Source organism: Rutidosis leptorrhynchoides, chromosome 6 (assembly GCF_046630445.1).
Source record: "Rutidosis leptorrhynchoides isolate AG116_Rl617_1_P2 chromosome 6, CSIRO_AGI_Rlap_v1, whole genome shotgun sequence".
Taxonomy (NCBI): domain Eukaryota; kingdom Viridiplantae; phylum Streptophyta; class Magnoliopsida; order Asterales; family Asteraceae; genus Rutidosis; species Rutidosis leptorrhynchoides.
In genome coordinates, this window is record NC_092338.1 from 37,746,512 (window position 1) to 37,755,539 (window position 9,028).

The window sequence follows — 9,028 nt, forward strand, 5'->3', positions numbered from 1 at the left end:
ATCATGGAAATAAACCAATAAGAAAATGCCCTCCTCTTTGGTATTGGAATGTCAAAATCAAAGCATTTTCCTAAGACACTTTCGAACACTTTGAGCAAGGCTAACATGTCAAAACCATTAACTATCTTTTGCAAGTCTTTTCTGAAATAAAGAAGTCAAAGATTTCAACTCAAAACATTCAAATAGGTCTATAATGGCTAGCAAATCTATAATGGCTAGCAAATCTGGAAAGAAGGCAAGGCCGGATATTGGGCCGTGCAACCCGTGCAGCCGCACAGAGCCCAATATCTATAGAGGCCTAAAAAAATATATTCTAATGTTGCATTTAATGATTAATAATTTAAAAAACCAAAAAAGAAAATACACCATGCTATGTTTTCTATTGAATTTGATACTATGTTTTTTACATCCGTTATTTTAATTGATCATGGTAATTATTACTTTATTAGTATTATTAAACTTTATTATTATATAACTGAAAATTTTGTGTGTATAAGGTGAGACGACCCGTCCTAATCCATAAGGACGAATACAATAACATATGATTACATCGCGAGGTATTTGACCTCTATATGATACATTTTACAAACATTGTATTCGTTTTTAAAAGACAAACTTTCATCACATCGAAAGTTGACGACATGCATACCATTTCATAATATATCCAACTATCAATAACTTAAATAATATTCTTGATGAAACTCAACGACTCGAATGCAACATCTTTTGAAATATGTCATGAATGACTCCAAGTAATATCTCTAAAATGAGCAAATGCACAGCGGAAGATTTCTTTCATACCTGAGAATAAACATGCTTTCAAGTGTCAACCAAAAGGTTGGTGAGTTCATAGGTTTATCATAAAACAATATAATTCACCATTTTGATAGACCACAAGATTTAAATATAGTACACCTATCTCGTGTACGAAACCATTTTTCATAATGCTTAGCAGAGTAGGTTCGTATCCTTTTACCCCTGTAGGTTGCCTCGCGATTTTTAATAACCGTACACATATCTCGTGCACAAAAATAACATACACATAACCTGTGTATAAAATCATTCTCTCGATACATAACATTCACTTTGCTTTCATAGCTTGGCTTGGTAACCGATCTTAACATATAATGCGCATCAATAATATCCCCAAAATAAACAGAACTTTCAGTCTGTAATAATATATAAACCTCGAAGTACTAAACACCACGCCCACTAGCTCTTTCGTCTAGTGAACATTCTGGGTGGGGGTGTTAAACCCGGTAGCTACCTTTAGGATTCGCGTGAATTAGGGGCCATACCCGTTTCCTAATTCTTAGGTTACCAAGCTATAATAATCAAGGGGAAATATTCACATCAATTGATGGCAATCATCATGTCCACCTAATTTAATAATAATCAACAGAACTTCTGTCTGTATAATAATTCATTCGAATAATGTTTTGCTTGTGTCTATCTCGTCAAACATTTATAAAAGCAGTTCAGGTATTCTCAGTCCAAAAATATAGATTGTAAAAGCATTTAATAAAACAGTTGTAAAAACAGCGCATGTATTCTCAGTCCCAAAAATGTAAAGAGTAAAAGGGAGCAAATGAACTCACTATACTGTATTTTGTAGTAAAAATACATATGACGACATTGAACAATGCAGGGTTGACCTCGGATTCACGAACCTATATCATTCATATATGTATTAAAACATATATTTGTAATCGAACAAATATATATATATATATATATATATATATATATATATATATATATATATATATATATATATATATATATATATATATATATATATATATATATATATATTAGTGATATCATTTTTATATTAATAATTTATAGGTTTCATTATTTATTTAAATATATTCATTTCATATATTTTAAATAAATAAAGATATTAATATAGTTAAGTTATGTATAGTAAATATATCTTTATATGAAGATCATTTGTTTGTGAAATTGTTAATTATGATAATATTAATTTTAGTAATAATAATGATATTTTATAATAATAATGATAAAAGTGATAATAATAATGTTAATAAGAATAATGATATTAATAATGATAATAATACTAAATTATATTATAATTATAATAACCCTAATAACAATAGTTATAATAATTTTAGTAATTCCTTGAAATCATAATTTAATTAAAATTTTAATTAAATTATTTTCATAATAATCTTTATATCTAAAATTTCTATATTTATAATCTTAATAATATTATTAAAGCCTTTATATCCCTAATCATAATAATCATAAACTTCGTTTTAAATTTCTATACTAATGATTATAGCTTCTTATTAATTTGTATCTATAATCATAATTTTTACATGTACTCATATAGTTATAACTAATTTTTATAATTTTTATCATATCATCTTTGATTATATATTGATGTTATTAACATATTTAGTATCCTTGGGATCATAGTAATAATACTAACAATAATAATAATAATAATAATAATAATAATAATAATAATAATAATAATAATAATAATAATAATAATAATAATAATAATAATAATAATAATAATAATAATAATAATATTAGCAATGGTAATACTAATAATTTATAAATGATAATACTAGGACTAATAATGATAATATCATAAATTATATTATTAATCATTTTGTTAATAATAATATTTACATGATAATAATAATAATAATAATAATAATAATAATAATAATAATAATAATAATAATAATAATAATAATAATAATAATAATAATAATAATAATAATAATAATAATAATAATAATAATAATAATAATAATCAAAGTAATAATAATGATAACAATAATTAATAATAATAATAATAAGGAAGTATTAATAATTAGGATATAACAACTACCTCAAAATAGATTTAAAATAAAAAGAATGCCTCTGCCCAGGATTGAAACCCCGACCTCTCGCTACCCTATTACTCCAACAGACCAGCTGAACCAAATTCTTTTTTCCTGATTTATAACCCATTTAAATTCTTTTAAACCCTTTTCTGTTATATCATTCTTCTTCTTCATCCAAGTCGACTAAAAGCTTGAGACCAGTTAATAATGTTTTACATACCTAGTTTTAGGATTTAAAATAAATATAAAAACGATTTGTGATTAATCAATTTAATTCAAAACAAAATAAAATAAAACTGGAACAGATAAAAAAAAATATTCATTTTTAAACTTAAAATCAATCTCGACTATAGGGTATGTTTTATACCACGATTCCTTCTTGAAAAAGATTATAAATTATCAGTAGAATCTTTCTAAGTTATCAATTTTATCTGAATCCTCAAAATGAATTTCAATTTTCCTCAAGAACAATTCGGCTGACTTTTTGAAATTAAGGTTTGACTCAAAAATTCGAAGTTGATATAACTAATTGGGATTTGATGTTTTGCAGAAAGTTTGAGCAATAGATTCCTTACAAAACCTCATTTACACTTTTTGAAATTGATTTCAAAATTGAACGTTTTGAAAAATAATATCAAAAACAGAGTCGACTAGTTACAGCTTCTGATTTCCTGTTTTAATTCGATGGTTTTGAGTTGGTTATTATTGGTAATGGATAGAGTTATTGAGAGTGGATTGGAATGACTGCAATGTACCCTGAATTGGTCGTTTATAAAAGGGAATGTGTGTACCAATTTCCCAATCAGACAAGAAAAGAAAAGAAAAACATAAATAATAAAATCAAAAGCTGAAAAGGAACTCTATGTCATAACCCGACCTTAACCATAAGGACGAATACAATAACATATGATTTCATCGCGAGGTATTGACCTCTATATATGACATTTTTCAAAAACTGCATTCGTTTTTACAATACAAACCATAGCTTTTATTACAAATACAAGGTTTAAACAACTTAATAATGATTATCGTTTAGCGATAATCTTAGACTTACAAACTTTACATGTGATAATAACAATACGACTTCCAACATATTTTACATTACAAATCCTCCGATATGCAGTTTTATTTTTGACACAAATATGCATACTCAAGATCTTGCTTAAATTCAACATGTTGCAGCGGAAGCTTTTAGTTATCACCTGAGAATAAACATGCTTAAAACATCAACATAAAGTTGGTGAGATACAGGTTTAATGCCGGCAGCGTTATAAATATAGACCACAAGATTTCATATATAAACGTTCTAATAAAAATATTCTAAGTTGTTGAGCACTTGATAACCATACTTAACATTTAATCAACGTCGCATATTCCCTTTATTATGAAATCTTACTACACCGTACCAAGTGTAGTCACCGAAACGAAGTACTGTGCAACCGTTGAATACTGGTCGTCTAGTCCGGTTGGGGTTGTCAGGCCCGATAGATCTATCAACAGGATTCGCGTTTACAATACCTCATGTAAATAGTAGTTACCAAGTTACAGGGAAGTATGCCAGTGGTACAACTCAACGTAGAATATATATTTTTAATCACTTGTGTCCATAACGTAAATCATAAAATGCATGTATTCTCATCCCGAAATATTTAGAGTTTAAAAGTGGGACTATATACTCACTTTTGTCTTGAAGGTATTTAACTCGACTTGGTCTCCGATAGATATCACGAACCTAACCATATATATAATATATCAACATTATTTTCTTTTTAAGTAATCGTTATATATATATATACATATATATATATATACATATATATATATATATACTTTTAATACTTTTAATATTTTCTTAGTCCGTAGTTAGCAGTCCGATGTTAGTGGTCCACAATTAGTTGCTTAAATAAAATAAATAAAGACCCCATCGTATTCGTATTGATCAGAATTAATCTCGACCCATGGTACCATGTTGTCAAGTGACGTGTTGCGTACATAAAGTACCGTGTTGTCAAATGACGTGTTGCGTACAATCATGAAGTCTTATGATTAATCTTCTCGTGTTGTTTACGGGTGGTCCTGAAATATATAAAATCAAATCATAAGTAAATATATATTAAATATTATGTTAATTAGCCAAGATATGATTAACCCGATTTTGTCATAATATGATATATTACAGGTCTTGAAGTGTTTTTAAAAATCAAATTAGAAGGATCTATTTAGTTTGCGAACAAGTTTGAAATCACTCAAACTATGTTCTTGTTGTTAAAATTTTACAACACAAAATAAGATAGCTATATAAATATGAATCGAATAAGGTTATGAATAAGGTTACTACCTCAAGTTACTTGGACAAAGCTACTGGAAAAGGTAAGAAAAATCTTGGAATCAAAAGAGTGGTGGAGTGGGATTGAAAGATTGGAAGTAATCTCCTTGAAATCGGATGACTATATTGATACGTTCTTGAGTAGGTAAATGAAGAGAGATTAGGGAGTGAATTAACTTGAAAGAAAATTGGAAATGAAATTGTATGTGTGTGTGTGCAAAATAGCATGATTATGGGATGGATATATAGGAGATTTAGTTTGTTTTCTTGCACAAAAGTCACACATGAGGTTAAATGGCTGGTTCCCTGATGTGTCGTAAAGTGGTATATGAATTGTCGTATAAAATAATATGGAAAAATACCGATTAAAGATTGCTACACACTAACGGGCAGTGTACCCGATCGTGTAGTAGTATAGTAACTGGTTTAATTCCGTGTATCGTTCCAAGGACAGTTGTATTAGTCAAACTAGAATTATAAACTATATTATGATTAACTAAGTAAATGAAATTTAAAGGTACAAGATTTATGTTTTGTGGCTTATTTAACGATTAGCCAAATCAGAGAAGAGTAAAAGTAAAAATAATATTTTTGGTCTTTTAAGTTTATAAGTGCAAGGAAAGCAATTAAGATAGTTTTGATATCAAAGAGATGAAATATGCTCATCTAGACTTTTTACCCTCGATGTGAATGTTTATTTAGGATTAAGATCGGATCGATTGGTTATGCACGAGAACTAATTGATCAGTTTACCAAGAGTAGTCTTGAATAAACACTCAAACGGGATTACACGACGCAAGTGATGTTCTTGTCATCTAAGACCTCCTATTTGTAATTAACTAATTCAACTAGTCTAAAGACTTGAAGAATGATCAAGTCAATGGTGTGTTGATCATGATCCACTCCTATGTCAACTAATGGTTTAGCTTAGTTCATTCCCTTGGTCTGGTTAAATGTTCAATTCACCCAACCCAAGTAATCAATTAAGTGTGGTAATAAGATCCCTATAAATGTCACTAGATAAGGCAAATTACTAACACCTATTAGTTATATGGAATTGAGTAGTGAAAATATGCATGACAGATTCTAGGGAATTGATCGTTCACCTAGACAACTACACATATCAATTAAGATATCTGAGAGTATCTACAAGAGTCGTTCTTACATTCCTATATAGATTAACCGTTTGAACGCAACTTACCCCTTTTGGTAAAAGACGGGCAAACACTTGTCACTAGGTGTAAATCAATATACTAAATCAGCAAGATGGTGTTTCTTAGTTGAATAAATATACTAACTAGTTGAATCGAAAAGATTAAACTTAACAAGAATGGTTCTTGTATTCAAACATCAAACTATCGTGCACGGTAACTATCAATCAAAAGTAAACATTCAACATCTCGGTTATTTATCTAGATGAACATAAAAGGAACTAGCCAACAATCATGCTAGAAAACTTAAACATAACAGTAACAAAGATAGAATTCATTGTAAATACAAGATTGACCTTTTTAGAGTAATCTTGGATGAAGCCCTTGAATGATCATTGAATCTTCAATGACTTTAGTGTTTAGATGCAGTTTGATAAGCTCAAGAACTGTTTTGAATGATATGTTTTCGTCTCTGAACAGAAAGAAAACTGGCACACTTGAAATGAAGCTGGAAAGAGGTTTAAAAAGGCTGAAAAGTAGCTGGAAAGCACTGTGCGCGGAGCACACTACTCACCTACCACACTTTTACTTTCCAGTTCACGATCGCACTTCAATTTGGACGTTTCAGGTACTTGTGCGCGGCGAAGTACGCGGCGCTCTCTGTTGTGCGCGGCGCGCTCTGTTGAACTTGCGCGGGGCGCTCTCTGGTTTCCATTTTAATCAAATGTTCTGATCAAATTTTTGAGTGCGCGGTGGTGTGCGCGGATAGTGCGCGGCGCGCACTGTAGCTTTCATTTTTATGTTTCTTCGTTTCTTGTTCTGGTTTTGATCTTTGAGTTGTTTCATTCATTATCTTCAACATTTCTTCAAGTATTCAATGATTCTATGCTTAGTTACAATACAACGGAATAATAATGGAAATATTACAAATTCGTATGAAATAACCGACGATAGGACTTGATATTGTGACTAATGATATGTCTATTTTGAGTAATATCAAAATCCCCCACACTTAACTCTTGCTTGTCCTCAAGCAAGTCTTGTTCTAATCATGCGTATACAAAACACAAATATATATGAATCAAAAATATTGTTTGAAGTACATTATACACAAATCACACGAATCACGCAAAACACACACAAAGACTCACGCTATATGGTATACAATTTTCACACGATTCACACGAAGTACACAAAACACACACATTATTTTGTAACACAACTCACGCTATATGAACACATGTTTACACAATTGGAATACACACTCGTGAGGGTACACACACAATTTATGAAACACACGCACACATTTGGATTGCTTGGGAGAGGTGAACTTCGGTGAAAGTTCTTTAAAAATTTGGATCCTTAGGGAAAATTGGATCTTTGAGAAAACGTTTTAAGATTTTGAAAATGTCATTGCTAGTTTTTTTTTTTTTTAACTAGACACGTTTTCCGGTTTTAACCTCAAATTCCGGTTGAGGGTAACTGAAAACCGAAGTCTCAGTCGGTGATTAGCAAGCTATTCGCCCCCATGATTGTAGTATCATGGAACTCTTAACCGGGCGCCCCCTGACGCGATATAAATATCGGTCTTTCATGACAATTTTGTACAATTAAGATCAAGGGTTAAAAATGCGAAGACTAAGCTATCGCGCGGGACAGATCCTGCTCCAGCTTATACACCGTAATCGGTCTTGCACTGGATAGCGACTTGGATTTACCCTACCAAGTTTATTTTCGGGTTTGAAAGTTCAAGACTTTCCCTTCCCACTGTACCTTATATCGTGAAATGATATTAGTATGAAATGACATAGTTTAGGAAGTTTGCTATATCAAGTAAGGCGAAATTCGGAAGACTTTACTTCCTTCAAGGATGAACTAGATGCATCTTTTCGTTTAGTGACTTTTATTCCTTTTTCAAGCCAAACGTACTTTAATCGTTTTAATTTTGCAAAATTTGTGATAGTAATTCGAAAAGATTGGTAAAATCCCCCACACTTGGCTTTTTCGTTAAGGCTTTAATAATTATTTCCATTAAGAATGTGGTAAAACATGTTGATTATCCCTTTTATATGATTACTAGTTTTATGACTTTTAACCGAAATAAATTCAATCATTTGGTTGTTTCTAAATTTGTTTCGTGATAATAATTTTGGTTTATACACCTAGTTTTAAAATCTACAAATTTTAAACAAAATTTGAATTTATGAAGATAAAATTTCAAAAAAATTTCACCATTCCATTGAGAATTCGAAAGTAAGCCAAGATGTACCCGAGAGAATTACCTCCCCCCACACTTAAGATTAAGTAAGGCCCTCATTACTTAAAATCAAAAAAAATTAAAAAATTCACGAGGGCATTTGTGTGAAAAGAGTTCGAAAAACCTTGATAATAAGCCTGAGATCGTGAAACTTAGGTGAGCGATGGCGCTGAACTTAATGCCAGCATAAGAACATCTTTCATTCCTTGATCTCTATCACAAATTCCAAAATGTTTGTACGTCGCTGAACTTAATGCCAGCATCACTAAACCTTAACAATAAGAAATAAACAAGCACACAAAAATTAAATAGATAAAAATGGTGTTTTTAACACAACCACCACAAACATTAGTCTACAATACAAATATTCAAATTATTACAAACCAAAGTTTCTGAAAAATCACCAAATTGTTACCAATCATCAAATAAG